Genomic DNA, 20779 nt, shown 5'->3' with positions numbered 1-20779 from the left:
CAATACATATTATCTTTATAGCTCTGTACTTATTAGTCGACTGTACAACAAGAATGAGAAGAATTAAAAAGAACTACACCAGGGAAACTTCACACCAGGCAGTGCTTTGGAAGTAACGATCTAAAGACAAGCCACACTGAATGAATGGTCTGCGGACAGTATCTATTAGATGTCTTAACAAAATAGAGGTTTCATTAGCTAAGGAGTCGGTGGTCAGGAAACATGCTTAGCATGAAAATAAAACAAAGGCAAGAAAATAGTGGGTCTTGGAAGGCAGGTTAATGAATTTATTATTAAAAAAAGAATAATGGTTCAGATGGATACTTAAAGGAATAAAGCAAATCAGAACTAGTAAAGAAAATGAATCCCAAAGAGGAATGAGTGCTGAATAAAATGTAGAGTCACGGAACAATGGAGAAGGTTCATAATAATAAAGGAGCAAATCAAATACGGTTTAAAAAATGGTTTACAGATAAACAAAAAACACAAACATATGTCATAGTCAATATAAAATGCCTGAATCATTTCAGTGGTACCCTGAATGATAGAATGAAAATATGGACGTTCGCTTCGACTAACTCTGGACTTGGTATATGGTCTTTGATGAAGCCAAAAGTGTTTTCTGTGGTTGCATTTCTTTAAAATACATGGACTGTATTAGTGGACTGCGAGATTGGTATTTACCTCAGGAAAAAGTAGCTCATGCCTTCAGTGTGAGGTGGAAATAATATATGCCTACCATCACCCTTTCTTTTGCTAGGTGAACGGTGTATGATAATTTTAGATATGGGTTTGTTTGTTTTTAATTGTTGAAAAGCACAATTTTATAAGATTGCCCAATGAAGTGGGCACCCATGACTTCTGGTTAGGCTGGAGGTTGAGTTTGTTGTCTGACACAATATGCTGTATAGGGTTGAGGGCAACACTAGCTACAGGCTGTTTTCAGATAATATTTTTGTAGAATCACCGGACTATGCATCAGAACCAGGTTGGTAGCTTCCAAAAGTATGAAGGTGCACAGAGCTCCGTCTTTAACGCAACCGTCTGCAAAAATTTGAAATGATACTTCTATGAGCTGCAAAAAAACCGGGATTACGTGCCGTTTAGGAAAGTCACTTAAGACTAATCATCCAGGGAGCAATCGGGTAGATCAATGCCATATAGTCATTACTTCAGGTCCTTAATGTCAACGCCTACATGTTAAACAGGCTAATAGGATCGTCAGTTGGAAGAAACAATACCAGACGTCCGCTTTCTTTAGCTTCAATGTTACTTGACAAGTTTTGGACTACTCTTCCAAAACTTGCAAAACAATTAACAGAGCTCCTCAGCGGGTGGGGATGATGAAGAAAGGATAAAGAACATTCACTTTCTAGAACCAACATCTGCTATTAAATCCCATTCTGAAAGGTAGCAGTATGAATCTAATGGGAAAAAACAATCTCCAGAGAAGCAGCAGCTCAGCATTGGAATGAACCTGTAACAACTACGTACTGACAACCCTAACAGCATATACGAACCAATGGTTCTTGATTTACACAAAGGTTGGTGTCACAACACATCCTCAACCATTTATATGGTTATGGAGCACTTTAGCATATACTCAATATGGTTGTGGCACTCTCACTTATCAGACTGAAGGTGCTCTGTGCATATTGTATTTCGTTGCATTTGGTATCTGTTCAGTTATAAATCATACTGAATGTCGGCTAGCGAAGAATTGACGAAGGAATATGCTACTTACCAGGGCTGCTGATATTCATATCTTGTGCATAGATCGCCGCCTAGTGTTGGGTCCGGATGATTGCACATTGTTGTCCTGGAAGAGTCTTCGAAGTATCACGAGATAGGTGTCTCCTCCCTCGGACTACAGTGCCCATGGGCATCCTCTCCATCCTCAGATTGTTTTTCGCCATTGTGGCAGAGATGGAGTATGATACAGTAAGTGATGTCCATGCTAGAGATTAATTCTGAGTGCTACAGCTGCGACAGGCACCGGGGAGGAGGGAGGGCGATATGAATATCAGCAGCCCTACATGCCAAGAACAGATGCATACTGGTAAGTAGCATATTCCGTTCGAGGCATGTGGGCTGCTGAATTCATATCTTGTGCATAGAATGTATAGCAGTCTCCCTTTTATCGGTGGTTGCCCGTGCCAGCTGCAGCAGTCTGAAAAAGAGTCTTGAGAACAGCCTGTCCTACAGCCTCTTGCTGTTTGGAGTGTATATCTACACAGTAGTGTTTGATAAATGTATGTATGGTAGTCCATGTGGCTGCTCTACATATGTCTTCTAGAGGAATGTTTCCTAGGAAAGCCATGGATGCCCCTAATTTGCGTGTCGAATGCGCTCTTGGGGGTACTGTTAATGTGCGTTTAGCTTTCTGATAAATTTGTATGCACTTAACAATCCACCTGGCTATACCTGATTTGGAAATGGGGTTGCCTTTGTGCTGTGGTGAAAAGGCAACAAACAGTTGCTTAGTTTTTCTGAAAAGTTTTGTCCTGTTGATATAGTACAGGAGAGCTCTTTTAACGTCTAAGGTATGTAGAGCTCTTTCTGCCACTGAATCTGGATTTGGGAAGAACACTGGCAGTTCTATAGCTTGATTGATGTGAAACTGGGATACCACCTTTGGCATAAATTTAGGGTTTGTTTGTAGCACAACCCTATTTGCGGGAATTTGTATGAATGGCTCCTAATAGTTAGAGCTTGCAGCTCACTAACTCTTCTAAGGGATGTAATCGCCACTAGAAATGCCACTTTCCATGTTAGGAACTGTATCTCACACGAGTGTAGAGGTTCAAAAGGGCGTCCCATTAGTCTGTTGAGAACTACGTTCAAGTTCCAGACAGGTGAAGGTGGGTGTCTAGGAGGAATTACTCGTCTGAGTCCCTCCATGAAAGCTTTATTAGCAGGTACTCTGAAGAGGGAAAGGTGCTGCCTGTTCTGAAGATAAGCTGCCACCCAGCTAAATGTATACGTATGGAACTGTAAGCCAGATTGCATCTGTGCAAATGCAACAGGTAACATATGATGTTTTGAGTAGATGCATCTAGCGGATTTATGTCATTATTGGGGCAATAGATGACAAATCGTTTCCACTTCGCCGCATAGCATGCCCTGGTAGTAGGTCTTCTTGCCTCTTTGATAATATTCATACAGTCAGGAGGCAAGTTCAGGTAACCAAACTCTATGACTTCAGGAGCCAGATCGCAAGGTTCAACTGTTGCGGATCTGGGTGCTGAATGTCGCCATGGCTCTGCGTTAAAAGACTGGGTGTTAATCTCAGCCTTTGATGAGGCACCACGGAAAGTTCTAGGAACGTGGTGTACCATGGTTGCCTTGCCCACGTTGGAGCAACTAGGATGAGTGTCATCGAGTGTTGTCGCAGTTTGCGTGCCACTAGCGGTAGGAGCGGGGCTGGTGGAAAAGCGTACGCAAATCTGCCTGACCAGTTCATCCATATCGCATTGCCCTGAGACTGCGGATGTGGAAACCTGGCGGCGAAGCTTTGGCATTGTGCGTTTTCCCTTGAGGCGAACAGGTCTATCTCTGGGTGACCCCACTGCTGGAAGTACGGGTGCAGCACTGAGGGATGCATCTCCCACTCGTGCATCTGGTGGCTGTGTCTGCAGAGCAGATCCGCCATCTGGTTGTCCTTGCCTGAGAGGTCTTTTGCCATGAGGAAGATGTTTCTCTGAATGGCCCACTTCCACATGATTTGCGCTAGATGTGACAACTGTGGAGAGTGTTCCCCTCCCTGCTTCTGTATGTAGTACATGGCAGTCATGTTGTCCGTCCGGATCAACACGACTTTGTTGCACAAATGTACCTTGAACGCCTTCATTGCCATGAAGATTGCCATCAGTTCCAGCAGGTTGATGTGCATCTTCTTCTGTTGTGTTGTCCACAGCCCCTGCACTGTGTAATGGAGGACATGCGCTCCCCATCCCAGGAGAGATGAGTCCGTCGTGTGCACTATTTGTGGTACAGGCTCTTAGAACGGTCGACCCCTGCAAAGGTTTTGTGGATTCCACCAATGCAGAGAGTTGTATGCGCGACTGGTCACCAACACTAGGTCTTTCAATTGTCCATGAGCCTGGTTCCACTGCTGTGCTAAGCACTCCTGAAGCGGAGGCATGTGCAGTCTGGCGTGGGGGACTATGAAGATGCAGGAGGCCATCATGCCTATCAACTGCATAAATACCCGTGCCGGGAGCGAGTTTTGGGGTCTGAATCCCTGGATCAGCAAGTGAATGCTGTTGATTCTCGCTGAGTTTGGCTGAGCCTTTGCTGCCAGAGTGTCTATTGTGGCTCCCAGGTACTGTTGTACGTGGGCGGGTTGGAGATGAGACTTTGTGTAGTTTAATGAGAATCCGAGGCTGTGCAGGAGGTGAATAGTGCGGGACATGTGGTCGGCACATTGCTGGGCTGACTTTGCTTGGATAAGCCAGTCGTCCAGATAGGGGTAGACGTGAATATAGTCAAGTCAAGTCAAGTCATAGAATTTATATAGCGCACTACATACCCAGAGGGTCTCAAGGCGCTTAGGGAGGGGAGGAGGATTACTTGTCAAATATCCACGTTTTAAGTTGCTTTCTGAATGCTAGGTGGTTTTGGGTAAGGCGAAGGTAAGTGGGAAGTGAGTTCCATGTTTTAGCTGCCAGGTATGAGAAGGATCTGCCTCCCATGGTGGTCTTGTTGATACGAGGTACAGTGGCGAGGGCTTGGCTGGAGGATCGTAGTTGGCGGGAGGGGGTGTAGAAGGACAGTCGTGAGTTGAGGCATTCTGGTCCGATTTCGTAGAGTGCTTTGTGTGCGTGGGTTAGAAGTCGGAAAGTGATCCTCTTATTGACGGGTAGCCAGTGGAGGTTTTTCAGGTGACCAGAGATGTGTTCGTTACGCGGGATGTCTAATATGATCCTGGCTGAGGCGTTTTGGATTCGTTGGAGTTTTTTCTGGAGTTTAGCGGTAGTACCTGCGTAGAGGGTGTTTCCGTAGTCCAATCGGCTCGTGACCAGAGCATGGGTGACTGTTTTTCTGGTTTCGGTGGGGATCCAGTGAAATGTTTTTTTGAGCATGCGAAGAATGTTGAAGCAGGATGAGGAGACGGCGTTGACTTGTCTGTTCATTGAAAGTGAAGAATCCAGGATAACACCTAGGTTCCGTGCGTGGTCTGTCGGGATGGGTGCAATTCCAAGGGCTTCCGGCCACCAAGAGTCCGTCCCATGCAGAGGGGGAAGTACCTAAGAGGAGGACTTCTGTTTTATCTGAGTTCAGTTTCAGACGGCTGTGTTTCATCCATTCGGCAACTTCTTTCATGCCTTCGTGTAGGTTAGTTTTGGCGGTGCTGGGGTCATTGGTGAGTGAAAGGATCAGTTGAGTGTCATCCGCGTAGGAGATGATGTTGAGGTTGTGTTGGCGGGCGATGGCCGCGAGGGGGCTCATGTATACGTTGAAGAGGGTGGGACTGAGTGAAGATCCTTGTGGTACGCCGCAGATGACTTCAGTGGCCTCGGACTTGAATGGTGGAAGTCGGACTCTCTGGGTTCTTCCGGTGAGGAACGAGGTGATCCATTCAAGTGCTTTTCCTTGAATTCCGATGTTTCTGAGGCGTTGTAAAAGGGTGCTGTGGCAGACTGTGTCGAAGGCTGCGGAGAGGTCGAGGAGGATGAGGGCGACTGTGTCTCCATTGTCCAGCAGAGTTCGAATGTCGTCTGTTGCTGCGATGAGGGCAGTCTCAGTGCTGTGTTTTGCTCGGAAGCCAGACTGTGAGGAGTCGAGGGATTTGTTTGCTTCGAGGAAAGCGGCGAGCTGGTTGTTGACAGCTTTCTCGATGACTTTGGCCGGGAAAGGAAGGAGCGAGATGGGGCGGTAATTTTTGAGTTCGGTGGGGTCCGCTGTGGGTTTTTTCAGGAGGGCGCTGAGTTCAGCGTGTTTCCAGCTTTCCGGGAAGGTGGCGGATTTGAAGGAGCAGTTGATGACGTCTCGGAGGTGTGGTGCTATGACGGAGTCTGCTTTGTTGAAGATGTGGTGAGGGCATGGGTCTGTGGGGGATCCTGAGTGGATGGAGTTCATCAGGCGGATGGTGTCCTCAGTGGAGATAGGGTTCCAGTCGTTAAGGGTGTTCAAGGGGGGGTGAATGTTCCGCATATGGTTGGGTGGGTTGGTCGCCGGGTTGGTTGTCGAAGCTGTTGTGGATGTCTGCAATTTTGTTGTGGAAGAATGAGGCTAGGGAGTCGCAGAGAGCTTGGGAGGGGGTGATGTCGTTGGAGTTGGCCGAGGGATTGGTAAATTCCTTGACGATGTTGAAAAGTTCCTTGCTGTTGTGGGCGTTGCTATCTAGTCGGTCCTTGAAGGCGGTTTTCTTGGCCTTTCGGATTAGTTGGTGGTGTATGCGGGTGGCGTTTTTGAAGGCGTCCTTGGTGCTGGTGGTTGGGTCTTTTTTCCAGGCCTTTTCAAGGGAGCGGCAGAGTTTCTTGGACTTCTTAAGATCATCGTTGAACCATGAGGCCTTCTTGCTGCCAGGTTTGCTTTGACGTTTTTTCAGTGGTGCTAGGATGTCGGCGCAGTTGGATAACCAAAGGGTGAAGTTGGTGGCGGCTTGGTCTGGGTTAGAAGAGTGGGCTGGGGTGTTTAGAAGGAGCGATGAGGAGATCTGGTCGCTGGTGATTTTGTTCCAGTTTCTTTGCAGAGTCGGTTGGGGGTGGTTGATGGGTTTCGGCTTGTTGTAGGTAAAGTGAACGCAGCTGTGGTCAGTCCAGAGGAGAGCCGTAGTGTGGCTGAAGGAGAGGTGATTGCTGGAGGTGAAGATAGGGTCGAGAGTATGACCTGCTATGTGGGTGGGGGAAGTGACCAGTTGTTTAAGTCCAAGGTTGGCGAGGTTGTCCAAGAGGGTGGTGGTGTTGCGGTCGTTGTTCTTTTCAAGGTGAAAGTTGAGGTCTCCCAGAAGGATGTAGTCTTTGGAGGGGAGCGCGTGTGGAGTGATGAAGTCCGTGATGTCTTCACTGAATTTTGCGCGGGGTCCTGGTGGTCTGTAAAGGAGGGTGCCTCTGAGTGTGGTCTTGGGGTCGATGTGGATCTGGAAGTGAAGATGTTCAGAGTTGGCGAGATTGGTGTCAGAGCTGGTAGAGATGTGGATTGATTTTTTATGGACGATAGCGATTCCTCCTCCTGTGTGGCCGGTACGGTCCTTGCGTGTGATCTTATAGTCTTCAGGGATGGCAATGGTGATGTCTGGGGCGGAGGAAGCGTTCATCCATGTTTCTGTTAGGAAGGCGACGTCTGGAGAGATGGTGTCTAGTAGATTCCAGAGGTCAATGGCGTGCCTGTGGACCGAGCGGGTGTTGAGCAGGATGCATTGTAGGTGGTTGGGGTCGGGAATCTGAGCTGTGATCGTAGTGGAGTTGTAGATGGTGCCGATGAATTTGCAGGAGTAGCAGGAGAAAGGTCCATGGGTGTGTCCAGGAGCGGCTTGGACGCAGTTGGGGGCGCGACCGGGGTTAAGGGCTAGGAGGGTGGAGGCATCGTAGGTAATGCGGGAGGGCTGGGCAGCGCGAGGGGCAGGGGGTCTGGCGCTGGGCGCGGTCCAGGCGCGGACGGGCGTAGACGGGCTTACCTTTGGCGCACCTTCGGCGCGGATTGGGCGCGGTCGCTGCGCGTGAACGCTGCGCGCGGGAACAACTGTCATATATGGAAAGTGGAGGGGGAGGGGCGAGGGCGGCTCAGCTGGGAGGCGGGGCGGGCGACGTAGGAGGACAACAACAACAAAATGGAGGCGGAGGGGTCAGCACGGCAAGAGCGCCTGGGGGAGAACGCGAATGCAGCAAGGAATAAACGCTAGCGATTTTAATATGCTAATAAGCAGAGCGCCAGTCAAAAGCAAACAGCAGGCAATATATAATAGTCAGTTTCCGTGAAAATGCGCTGCACAACGATAACAGATACAGCAAGAGAGTTGCGCTGGCAGTTTAAAAATGCAAATAAGTAAATAGGCAAAGCGGCAGTCAAAAGCACACAGCAGATTCCACAAGCAGTTTCCAATACGCTGCACAACGATACCACAGGCACAGGGGAGCGACCACTCGGCACAGAAGCGAAGATATGGTTTCTCCGCAGGTGCCCCGCTACTGTCACTAGGCACTTGGTAAACACCCTTGGGGCAGTTGTCACCCCGAAAGGCAGTACCTTGAACTGGTAGTGCTGATTTTGTATGGTAAACCTGAGATACTTCCTGTGTGCTGGATGTATTGGTATGTGGAAATACGCATCCTTTAGGTCTAATGTTGCGAGGAAGTCTCCCTGACTGAGTAATGGTAGAACCTGCTGTAAAGTGAGCATGTGAAAGTGTTCTGACAAGATGTACTGGTTTAGGGGCCTGAGGTCTAGTATTGGCCTGAGAGACCGTCCTTTTTGGGGATTAAGAAGTACAGCGAGTACACCCCTGTACCCTGTTGCTGTATAGGGACGAGTTCTATGGCCCCTTTTTGCAGCATGCTGATGACTTCCTGCTGCAATAAGTCTATGTGCTCTGCGGACAAAGGACGGTGTCTTGGGGTATGTTGGGTGGAGTGGATGTTAGCTCTAGACAATAGCCGTACTGAATAAGTTGTCTCACCCACCTGTCTGTGGTAATGCTCTCCCAGACTGGCAGGAACTGTTGTAATCGTCCCCCGACCGGTGTTACATGGTCTGGGGGCAGTGACAAGGCGTCACTGTTTAGTATTGGCGGAGGATCTGGTGTTGGTATTCCCTCGTCCTCTGCCCTTGATGCTGTTGCCATGGTATCCACCTCTATTGTTCTTATTATAGGTGGTTTGCGTGCTCCCTTTACTGTATTGAGTCTGCTGGGATGCCTGGCCTCTTGTAGCTCCTCTGTTACCGGAGCGACGAAAGGAGCCGCCTCTGAATTGTTGTGACTGCAAGGCACCCATAGATTTGGCTCTGTGTCCTTTTTAATCTTCTCTAAGATTGTGTCCACATCAGGACCAAATAAAAAATCAGGGTTCACAGGCTGATTTAATAATGTGGTTTGAATCTCAGGTTTGAAGCCAGAGATGCGCAACCAAGCATGTCTCCTGAGCAGGACACTTGTGTTGATGGCCCTGGCTGCGGTGTCTGCTGCGTCAAGCGCACATTTAATGGATGTGTTGGATATTAGCTTCCCTTCCTGTATAAGTGTTTCTGCTCCCTCTTTGTAGGCATCAGGCAAATGCTGTAGCAGTTGCTCTAGTGTGTCATAATGCGCCCTATCGTATCTGGCTAATAGGGCCTGTGTATTTGAAATTCTCCAGATATTAGCTGCTTGAGCAGCTACCCTTTTCCCAGATGCTTCTAAGATTTTAGACTCTTTGTCTGGAGGAGGAGCATCACCAGTAGTTTGTGAGTTGGCACGCTTACGAGCATTTGATACCACTAAAGAGTCCAATGGCAGCTGTCCCTTAATGTATGTAGGGTCCACAGGCGCCGGTCTGTATTTTCTTTCAATTCTGGGGTTAACAACCCTTGCTCTTGTGGTTTCTTTGAAAATGTCTCCTGCGTGTTTAAGAACACCTTTCAACATTGGCAATGTCTTAACAGATTTCTCTGAAACGGAGAAAGTGTCAAACAAGAAGTCCTCTTCAATTGGGTCAGCATGCATTTCCACATCATGATTCAGTGCTGCCCTTTCTATTAATGCGTTAAACGCAGCTGTATCTTCTGTCGGGGAAGTTTTGACAGGATAAGAAGGAGTATCAGGAATAGTCTGACTCCCCAGGGTCAATAGTGTCTGCCCATGGCTGAGTCTGGTCATCTTGATCTGTGTCCGCAGGGTAATCATATTGTCCACTATAGTCATACCCCATATCCTCAGTGTGTGTGGGCGAGTATGCAGAAGTGTCTTGTCCATGGTAGCTAGCTTACAGTCTCAAAAAGGACAGGTGATGTAGAAGAATCCCTTTACCATTTGAGTGGAATTGTATATGATTCCAGAGGATTTTCCGACCTGATCTTCCTTTGGTAGATGGAAAGTCTGCCAGTTTCGAAGTCGATATACAGCTGTGACTGTTCATCATAGGAGGGCTCTTGGTATACAATGTCCTCTTCTGGAGGATGACTACTTTTTCCAGTTGACACCGACCTGGGTATCTCGACCCCGGTTTTCGGATCGAGCGCCTTAGGGCGTGCAGTTGGGGGCAGTCCAAACTTTATCGGTGGCAGCGAGTCTTTAGACAGACTGACCTTTTTCGGGGCCGGCGTCGATAGAGGTCCAACCGACGTAGCCCTTTCATCAGTATGCCGCAGGCTCTGCGTTGACTTCGGTGCTTGAGGCGTCGGAGGCGCGCTCTTTTGCCTCGGTTCGACGTGCTCCTTCGAGGCGCCTTTGGTTTTCGGCTCGAGGGCTTTGACGAGCTACGGCCCGTCGACTCGTTGCTTCGGGTCGAGAACCCTCCGAGACTCGAGTCCCTTGTTAGTGTCGCTGTCCGTCGACCTCGTCGGTTCGACGTGCTTGACTTTGGTGATGGATTTCAGCGCACCGATCTTTGGCTCGACGGCCTTCATTTTTTACCTCGCAGGGTCGTCGACACTTGCTTTCTTTGTAGAATCTGATGTGTTCGAACTCTTCGATCCGAAGACTGTCTTCAGCAGTTTCGATTTTGACTCGATGGCTTTCGGTTTCGCTTTCAGTAGTGCGACCGATGGCTCGTGTGATATGTTCTTAGCCGGGCCGAGACGCGGGGCTATCGAACGTTCCTCTTGATCTTGGCTAAGGCCTTCCGGCGATGCCTCGACCTGAGCCTTTGGAAGCCTTTCAGTGTCTGTTCTGAGCTCCGTACCCACTGTTGGGCCTGGTTCATCGCTTGAGTCGTCATCGATGGCTCCGATTGGGGATACGTCGTCCCTTACCTCGACGCCGTTTTCATTATCGCCTTCATCATCGACGTCTTCATAATAGGTGGAGTCATGCTCCGAACCGGGATCCGATTGCTGTCCTGGATCCTGAGCCTCGACGACCTTATCGTCTTCTTCACCGAAGATATTCACCGGGTCGGGCGCTAGTTTCGACATCGTTTGCGTCGCCGCACGTCGGAGCCTAAGCGTCTTCTTTGACCTGAATCGAGCACAAGCTAGACAGTTGTCCTCATTGTGGTCGGGTGATAAGCACTTGTTGCACACCGGGTGTACATCGATGTGCGGGTACTTAGAGTTACAGAGGGGGCATTGTTTAAACGGGCTCCGTTCCATCGACGATCGGGCCTCTGGTGTCGAAAAGGCCACGCGGCTCTCCTCGACGTCCTGCTCGAAAAGAACTGGAACAAGAACTCTGCACCGATCGAAAGAACAATACCGATGACCCCAAAGGCCTTTTGGCCTTTAGAAAGTTTCCGAACTTGAGTAAAGAAAAGTACATCTGAACCCAATGGCGGAAAAAACAATCTGAGGATGGAGAGGATGCCCATGCGCACTGTAGTCCGAGGGAGGAGCCACCTATCTCGTGATACTTCGAAGACTCTTCCAGGACAACAATGTGCAATCATCCGGACCCAACACTAGGCGGCGATCTATGCACAAGATATGAATTCAGCAGCCCACATGCCTCGAACATTGTTTTGTAATGGTTCGTAGTGGGTAACGACCAGTTAGCTCCGGTCACGGATCAATATAGTGCATGGATTCTAAGGATGTGAGCATGTGCCTTAGGCCTTTGCGGTTTCTTTGGTTATTATTATTATTCAGCTTATAGAGTGCCTGGTTACTCCAACTGAGTGTTCCCGCGCTAGAACACTATCAGCACCAAGGCAGCTGGCCTGGACCCCCCTCCCTGCCTCTAGCCTATGACCCCAGAAGAACAGGTAAAAGGCCTACTTTCAGCCCCCTGGAGGGTGCTGGAAAAGCCGGGTGTTTATTTTTTTCGGAACAATCTCCGATGGGCACGTCTTTAAATCAACAGGTTGTTCCAGGTCTTAGCCGCAAAGAAGCCAAAGGAGCTCCCTCCAGCCAGTACCTTCCGCACCTTAGGCACAATCATCTTTGTTGTGCCCAAAGACCTCAGGTTATGAGCAGGTCTATATAAGGTGAGAAGAGGGGGCAGAAAACTAGGCCCTTTCTTTGAGGATCCTGTAGCCAAAACATAAGGCCTTAAAGGTAACTAGCCTGTATAGGCAGCCAATGTAATTCCCTGAAGGCCTCCCCCACCAAGGCCCGCCTAGGGATATTCAGAATTAGCCGAGCTGCAGCCTTCTGAACCTTCTGCAAGATGTTCAGATTTCTTGTGGTCACCCCTAAGTAAAGGATGTTAAAATAATCTAGACTGGACGTAACAAGGGCCTATACAATGGTCCGTTTGGCATCTAGTGGGAGTAAGTCCAGGATTTTTTGCAGCATTTTAAGAATGCCAAAGCAGTCTCCAGCCACAGCTGATAACTGCTATGAGCGTATGTCATCGAACCATTCTACCAGATTCTTGACCTTGGCCTTAGGGGTCGGAGAAGGTTCCAACTCCTCCGGCCACCACAAATGTGACCATAAAAAGGGCTGCTTGCCAACTGCCATCACCTCCGTCTTTCCCGCATTCAGCTGCAAGCAGCTGAGCTCCATCCAGTTAGAAAGCTCACCGAAGCAGACCTTAAAATCAGATGCCGTACCTGCCTCCTTTTGCTCCAGGGTAACAATCAAATACGTCATCGGCATATGACACCAGTTCAACCCATGTCTCAACACAATATCTGCCAGGGGGAGTATGAAGATATTAAATAGGGTACGGCTAAGAGCCGAACCATGAGGCTCCCCTTGAGACATAGGACAAACTCTGGATTTAAAAGGATGTTGTAGAACCTGGAAGGATCTGTTCTGCAGAAAAGGTTTAATCCACTCCCATGTCCCGTCACTGACCCAGGCCTCCCCCAGCAGTTTCATCAGAAGGCCGTGGGAGACCGTGTCAAACGCAGTACTCAGATCCAGAAGGATCAGTGCAGTAGTTCTTTTCTCATTGGCTGCAGTTTTCAGGGCCTCTGAAGCTAGAAGGGCTGACTCAGTGCTATGAAGTGGCCTGAAGCTAGACTGGGTTTTATGGAGAACCTGTCTTTCTTCCAATAACATAGACAGTTGCCTATTTCAATATTTCTCTATCATTTTAGCAACATAGGGTAGCAAGGATATAGGTCTCAGGTTTCCTGCAAGAGCAGGGTCTAGAAGGTTTCTTTAGCAGTGGTCCACCATAGCATGTTTCCAATTGCTTGGAACCAGCCCTAAGTTAAAGGACATGTTCAAAGGTTTGGTGAGAACTGTTGCAATAACTTCTTTCCCTCGCAATACAAATTTCGGAGGGGGGGGGGGGGGGGGGCATTGGATCCAAGGGCGACCCAGATTTGACTACTTCCATAAGTTTTGCTGCTTCAATTTGCTCAGTATAAAACTCCCTACATTATCTCCTGATTTGTTGATGATACGCCTTGAGTGCAGCTAAATACTTCAACCCATTTTCATTTAGGTAGTTCCCCCTCCACCGGCGTTCAAGGCGCTTACAATCAGTTTTCAGTAGTGCCAATTCCTCCGATAACCATTTCACAGAAGGGGTAATACAGGTACTTTTACAGGGTTTCAAAGGTATTATAGAGTCCACTGCCTCCTTAATCCATAGAGAGACTTGGTTCTCTGTAATCTGGACTTCGGTCCCTAAATCTGGAATGCTTGAAGCCAACTTATCCCAAAAGGTGTCATGACTTCACGCAGCCCCTTTCCAGACCATTATGGGTGCAGGACGCTTTCGCTGATTACAGGGAACCTTTCTGGGGTGCACAATCCTGAAAGGGAGGATAAAATGGTCAGACCAGACTACGAGCACAGGCAACAGTGCTTTTACCTGAGCAACGTTAGTAAAAATGTTGTTTAAAGTATGACCCCTATTGTGTGTAGGGGTGTGGACCAATTGTTTTAGACCCATCGCCTGTCGTCCTTGAGCCAGCTCCTCGGTTTCTCTACTTTCTTTATCTTTCAAATGAAGATTCAAATCCCCCAGAAGAATGAAATTGGGGTAGTGGATAGTGTAGGGGGGCACTGTCTCTGCTAGATCGTAAAGGAAGGCTCTTGCCGGGCCAGGGGGTCTATATAAGAAGCCCTACAATTGAGCTTACACTATTGGTAGCCAAATTAAAAAAGGCTGTTTCGCAGCTAGACATTGTCAGTTTAGACATCCTTAACTGAAATTATTTCCTAAATATCACGGTGAGGCCACCCCCCCCTGCCCGGATCTATCGACTCTAAGGATAGCATAACCTTCAGGCAGCGCTTCCAAGATATCCAGAGCAGATTGTTCATTGAGCCAGGTTTCCACTAAAAAATAACAACCAGTTTTTGGTCCGCAAGTAGGTCGTGTATTTCTTGGCTGTGCTTACTTAAGGACCTACAATTTAAAGATAGACAGAGTAATGGGTATTTTATTGTTCTCAGTAGCTTCCCTCTTTCCCTTCCTTCCACGACAGATGGCAGCTGCAGCACACCCTTGTCCCCTGCTTAGTCCAGAGAGACTGTTCAGTTAGGAGGCATTAGTCAATTATAACTTTAATGTACTGCTGTGGGCATCGGTGTATAGAATATTTATTGTTTTTCCTTAATTATCACAAATATGTCGGTGAGAAGGTATGGGTATCCTGTGTGCAAGAATCTCTTACCTAACTATTGGCCTTTGGAACAATGTCGCACTAACTATTGGCCTGTGGAACAATGTCGCAAGTGTGATGGCATCAGGTGGGGAGTCTAGAGTGTCCTGTTGAGAAAAGGGACGTAGAAATAGATCTTGAAATGCAAGTGCTGTGGGAGCGGCAGTGACAAGTGAACTAGAGGGCAGCAGGTGGACCATCTAACGTGAAGTGTTGATGCATCTGTTCTGCTATTTGGTTCTGAAGGCAAGATGGTGTCGGCATTTCCGATTAGGCATAAAAGGAGCAAAGCTGAATGTAAGCTGCTCGGTCTATTAGGACAGGTCATGTTAAGTAGCAGATGAAAAGTACATAGGGGGTGTTGGACCGATGGGGAAGAATGCAGGTCCAACGGTCACAGACATGTGCTACAATCACCAGTATGATTTTAGGAAATGTTAAGGAAAAACATGAAGCCGAATGGAAAAGCACACATTCTGGAATAGAGTTTTAGACAAAAACTTCTGTTTTCAAGAAAGGGAGAGGTAGGTATAAAAAAGCATGCATTTATCATTCTATCTATTTCTATCCGCCAAATACACTGGCATAAAGTGCATATGTCAAAGTGGCCCTGAATTATTTCTTAACCAGTTTTCAAGTCAAACTTTGGATGGAGGTCCCCTCTCTTACCTAGCAAACATTCCTTAAGTGGAATGCTTTCCAATGCACCGGCAGTAAATAGACTTGGAAGCCTGCATTTCAGAAGACTTGGGTGCCCTCCATTCAGGAACTGGCGTCTGAAGGGGGAAAAAGCTAGGGTGGGAAAGTGGAAAAAACTGTCGCGGCTATTCCTCGAGTACCACTTCTAGATCTTGCTGCTTTTGCCAAACATGTGGCAACAGACACCCTTCCAAGCTTCATTAGATTGCCACATCAGTAGAAAATTCTCAATCAAGTCAAGTCAAGCTTTGGTACTTAGTGCGTAAAACTGGGAGACCTTACATCTCCACCCATCTCTGCACAAAAACAAAAAAAGTCAGCAGCCCTCATTTATAAGCTAATCCTTTTAACAGAAAGCAGGGTGATGAATCCCAGGAAATTGTAAGCAGATTGCTGCATCATTTTTCTACTGGTTTTGTTTGTAACAAATGTAATTGGCATTAAATGCCCCCCAGCTAGGGTACTGCAGTTTCTACAGCTTATCCAGCTGCCCCGAACCAAGTTAGTCCTTTCTGGTAGCGCTGTATGCATTGACCATGGCTGTTTCAAGTTGACCTAAAGTGTACCCAGTGTTAGAAGTGGGCGGGGACGGAAGGGCACGGCGTGCCCCTACTTCTAAAAATTATGCTAGTCCGTTCCCCTACTTCTTGTTTTTGAAAGAGCGTACCCGGACTGTAGGAATAGGCATACTTTAAAATGACACCTTTTTTTCCCACTCAACGTGAATATTGACGTAGGCCTCTGCAGGGCGCCCGACCTCCTCCCCTTCCCTGCTGTGTCTAGGGGCCTGCAAAGTGAGACTGAAAGGGCCATCAGTGTAGCATAGAGCGAAAGCGGCTACCTCTGATGGCCCTGCGGCTGCCGTGAGCCCGTGATTCACACCTCATTTGTGAGGACGCTGCCTGTCAGCCCCCACTGTGACCTGTGACAATGGTCACATCAAGATTCTTTGGTGTCAAGCAGACTGATGGACGCCACCTGGGGGACTTTGTGACTTGCTATAAATGAATCTGCTTTCCAGCCAGCCACTGAAAAGATGACCCAGCCCCACCAGCCTCTCCTGGAAATTACTCTCCGTGCCTGCCCAGAGGTCCCGACCCCTCCTTTACAGCTCTGCCCTTTTCTCTGAACCGGGGCCTGCACGAGGAGCCTGGACTGCCTCTGAAGCTGAACTCCACAAACATCAAGTAAGTGGGGGGAATAAAATACCTCTTGCATTTTGTTTAATAAACAAAAAATGTCAATTTTCTTATCTGCTGTTTTTTTATGTTATTTTTTTTCAATGTGTAGTGGCCTGCACAGAAGCCAGTGCAGTTGGTGGCACCACCCATGCCAGGCTCACTGCGGGCATTTAAAATTCATACATGTCAAAAGGCCTGATTTGGGCGGGAGATGCCCAACCTTTAAAGCCAAAACCAGCTTTATTTCTGCAGACTGCTGCCTCTGCTTTTGCAGAAGTCAATGGGGAAAATGCATTCTTCCGTTTATTTTAAACAAATCTCCCTCTTTACTCTTCTAAAATGTTGGCATTTTGCTCCACCGAAGGGCATCTATCCCGATCTGCCACTGCTCGCTGTGCTGCTGGTAGGGGCCCGACACTGCTGTCCCTGCCTATCTCAATCCAGACGTGCAGCTTAACCTGCAATTACAGTACCAAGGCTCTGCTGATGCCCTTCAAGTCTTTTTTATGCCCTCGCCCTATGTGCCCCCTGGGCAGTTTGCAGTTTATGGATGAAATGCCAGGAAGTGAGGGTGGTGAGGGAGGGCTGGATCTGGGTATACTAGAAGAAGGGTAATGAGAAATACCAGGAAGTGAGGGGGAGCTAGGGGAGGCCAGGATGTGGGTATGTTTGAAGCAGGGTAATGAGTGATGCCAGGAAGTGAGGGGGAGCGAGGGGAGGCCAGGATGTGGGTATGCTAGAAGCAGGGTAATGAGTGATGCCAGGAAGTGAGGGGGAGCGAGGGGAGGCCAGGATGTGGGTATGCTAGAAACAGGGTAATGAGCGTGCCAGGAAATGAGGATGGCGAGGGAGGGCTGGGCCAGAGTATACTAGAAGCAGGGTAATGATATGCCAAGAAGTGAGGGGGAGCGAGGGGAGTGCTGGATGTAGGTATGCTAGAAGCAGGATAATTCGAGAGAGCATGGGTGGCGAGGGAGGGTTTGATGTGGGTACGCTAGAAGCAGGGTAATAAGCGATGTGAGGAAGTAAGGGTGAACAAGTGGGTATGCTAGAAGAAAGGTAATGGGTGATACCAGGAAGTTTGGGTGGCGAGGGAGGGCTGGATCCAGGTATACTAGAAGTAGGGTAGTGAGTGATGCCAGGAAGTGAGGGGGAGCGAGGGGACGCCAGGATGTGGGTATGCTAGAAACAGGGTAATGAGCATTGCCAGGAAGTGAGGGTGGCGAGGGAGGGTTGGGTCTGGGTATGCTAGAATCAGGGTAATGATATGCTAGGAAGTGAGGGGTAGCGAGGGGAGTGCTGGGTGTAGGTATGCTAGAAGCAGGGTAATTCCAGAGAGCATGGGTGGTGAGGAAGGGTTTGATCTGGGGACGCTAGAAGCAGGGTAATGAGCGATGTGAGGGTGAACAATTAGGTATGCTAGAAGCAAGGTAATGGGTGATACCAGAAAGTTTGGGTGGGGATGGTGGGCTGGTGCTGGGTACTCTAAATATAGGGTAATGAGCGATGCCGGGAGGTAAGGATGAAGGGGATTGCAGGATCTGTGTATGCTAGAAGTTGGGTAATGAGGGATGCCAGGATACAGAGGGGTGAAGAAAGGGCTGAATCTGGGTATGAAGAAGCATGGAAATGAGTGGTGCTAGGAAGTAAGGGTGGAAAGAGGAGAAATTAACCATGTAAGCTAGAAGCTGGGGGAATGAATGATTCTAGGAAGTGGGGCTTCCGAAGGGAGGGCGAGATCCAACTATGGCTAGACCTAGGGTAATAACCGATTCCGGGCAGTAAGGGTGGCGAGAGGAGGGTGGGACCTGGGTATTCTAGAGAGGGCAATAATAAGCGGTGCAAGGAGGTAGAGGACGAGGGAAGGCTGAACCGGTCTATGCTAGAAGCAGGGTAATGATGTCTAAAAATTAAGGGTAGTGAGGGGATGGTTGGATCTGGGTATGCTAGAAGTAAGGAAATTTGGGATAACTTGAAGTAAGGTTAGCAAATAGGGTTTAACTCTAGTAATGCTATAAGCAAGGTAACTAGCAATGCCAGGAAGTAGCGATGGCACCGGAAGGAACTAAGGTAAAGAGCAATGCCAGGAAGTAAGGGTGGTCAAAGGAAGGCTGTACCTGGGTATCCTCCAAGTTTTGTAGTGAGTGATTTTAGAAACTAAGCAGGACGAGATGAAGGCTAGATCTAAGTTTGGTAGAAGCATGGCAATAAACTATAACATGAAGTAAAGGCGGTAAGGGAAGAGCTGAAGCTGGGTATGCTAGAAGCAAGGTAATGAGTGCCAGGAAGTAAGGGTGGTAATGGGAGGGCTGTATTTGGGTATGCTAGATGCATGGTAATGAGCAGTGCTAGAAAGTGAGGATGGTGAGGGGAGAGCTGGCTCCTGACATCCTAAAGGTAAAGTAATTAGCGTTGGCTTAAATAGGGGTGGCAACAGAATGGTTTGATCCTGGGGTGCTAGAAGTAGGGTAAAGGACAATGCCAGGAAGTAAGGTGACAGGAAGGATATACCCTGTATGCAAGGAGTTGGGTAGTTAGCGAAGCCAGAACCTAAGGGTGACGAGATGAGGGTTGGATCTAACTATGGTAGAAGCATACTAACGACTATGCCAGGGGCTAAGGGTGCAAGGGTAGGGCTGAACCTGGCTATGCCAGAAGCAGGATTTTTTTCAATGCCAGGAAGTGAGAGTGGGTGAAAGCAAAGCTGGATCTAGGTATGAAGCAGAGTAATGTGCGATGGCAGGAATTAAAATTGGGGAAGGCTAGATCTGGGTTTGCTGGAATCAGGGTTAAGAGTGAGGCCAAGATGTAGGTTGGTAAGAGGAGGGCTCAACCCTGCTATGCCAGAAGTACGGTAATGAGCGATGCCAGGAAGTAATGGTGGCAAAGAGAGGACACAACATGGGTATGCATAAAGCAGGGTATTGATCGATGCCAGAATGACGGTGGGAAGGGGAGGCTCGATCTGGGGATGATACACAGGACCCTTGAGGCCAGTCCACCTCACCCATTGGTGCCTCCATTTTGCATGGCAAACTCACCAGGGATTTGCAATGCAGGAAGTGCCAATGAAAGAAACTGCATGGCTCGGAGACAAATGGCTTATGATTCCACTTATAAGCGTATTTGGAATATTCTGTGATTGGAAACATGTCCCACATTGTAAATGAATTAAATATAAACAACTTGTATATTAAACCTCAAATGAACATGTTTATCGATTGTTTGAATTAAATAACTTTATAAGCTGTAACTGGTCAGTAAAATGCCAAATGCACTAAAAATTGGTATGTTTTGCTATTTTTAGCCACTCCTCCGACTCCACCCACTAATCCAATCCTCTGCTTATTCCCGCCCCCTGAGTCTCCGCCCACAGTTCCCCTACTTTTTTGTCCCTACTTCGACCATTGAGTGTACCACATCTCTGGCACATCGATCCGTTTGAGGGCACAACATGTTTGTTAATCTGCTTTTTCGTTTGACTAAAGCATGGTGAAATCGTAAGACAATTTTGGCCAAATAAAGCGCTGTTAACAAAAGAACAACTGCAGTCTGTAAGTCAGTCTAAAACCAGACTCCTTTTGCCGAGAGGTGGATGGCTTTGCCGGATCGATGGAGGAACTTGAAAATTCTGCCTGGAAAGGCAAAGGGTGCACTCTTTAGTTCCGATAAAGTTTTCAAAAGTTCAAGGATTTACCGCTAGAGGGCACTGGACTCAAGCTATTGGAGCCCTTAAAAGACGCATTGTGATATAGGACCGACCTGCATATTTTCACTTACTGTACTGCCAGCTTATTGTCAAGAAATGGCTCCATCACATCTTCTAAATAAACAGATTTGCACAACACAGTCAAGTGTGGAGGGTGTAAAATAAGTTTCGGATGCAAACCCACAATGGTGTGACGCTTAGACCACATTCAAAATGTGTACATTGTATTAAGTCCTTAAATCCGGTTTTTGTAAAGCGCAAACTACGCATCCCTAAGGGTTTTAAGGCGCTGGGGGCCGTCGGGGAGATTAAGTGTATGATGTCAGGTCAGAGACTAGCTGGGTACTAAGGCAATAACGAGGCCTAAGAATTCAAAGACACCAACAACATAGAGCCAGGAGTGAGGGGAATACTAACATGATCCTTTACACTACATATCCTCTATTTTAGGTCGAGCCTAGCGCACGCGCTGCTCTAGGAGAGGGCCTCTTGGAATCACTCCAGACTTCCAAGAAACTTCTCTCTTTGGGTCGGACTCCTCCCACACA

The 20779-nt window shown here is 48.0% G+C and overlaps 1 protein-coding gene across 10 annotated transcripts in view; it reads right to left on the bottom strand.

Moving 5' to 3' along the window:
- The window catches only part of MAP4K4 (mitogen-activated protein kinase kinase kinase kinase 4), a 642366-nt gene that overhangs the window by 38508 nt on the left and 583079 nt on the right, over positions 1-20779 (bottom strand). The window lies entirely within an intron of this gene.

Source organism: Lissotriton helveticus, chromosome 8 (genome assembly GCF_964261635.1).
Source record: "Lissotriton helveticus chromosome 8, aLisHel1.1, whole genome shotgun sequence".
Taxonomy (NCBI): domain Eukaryota; kingdom Metazoa; phylum Chordata; class Amphibia; order Caudata; family Salamandridae; genus Lissotriton; species Lissotriton helveticus.
The sequence above is the reverse complement of the archived record's forward strand: the minus strand, read 5'-3'. Positions and strand labels throughout refer to the sequence as shown.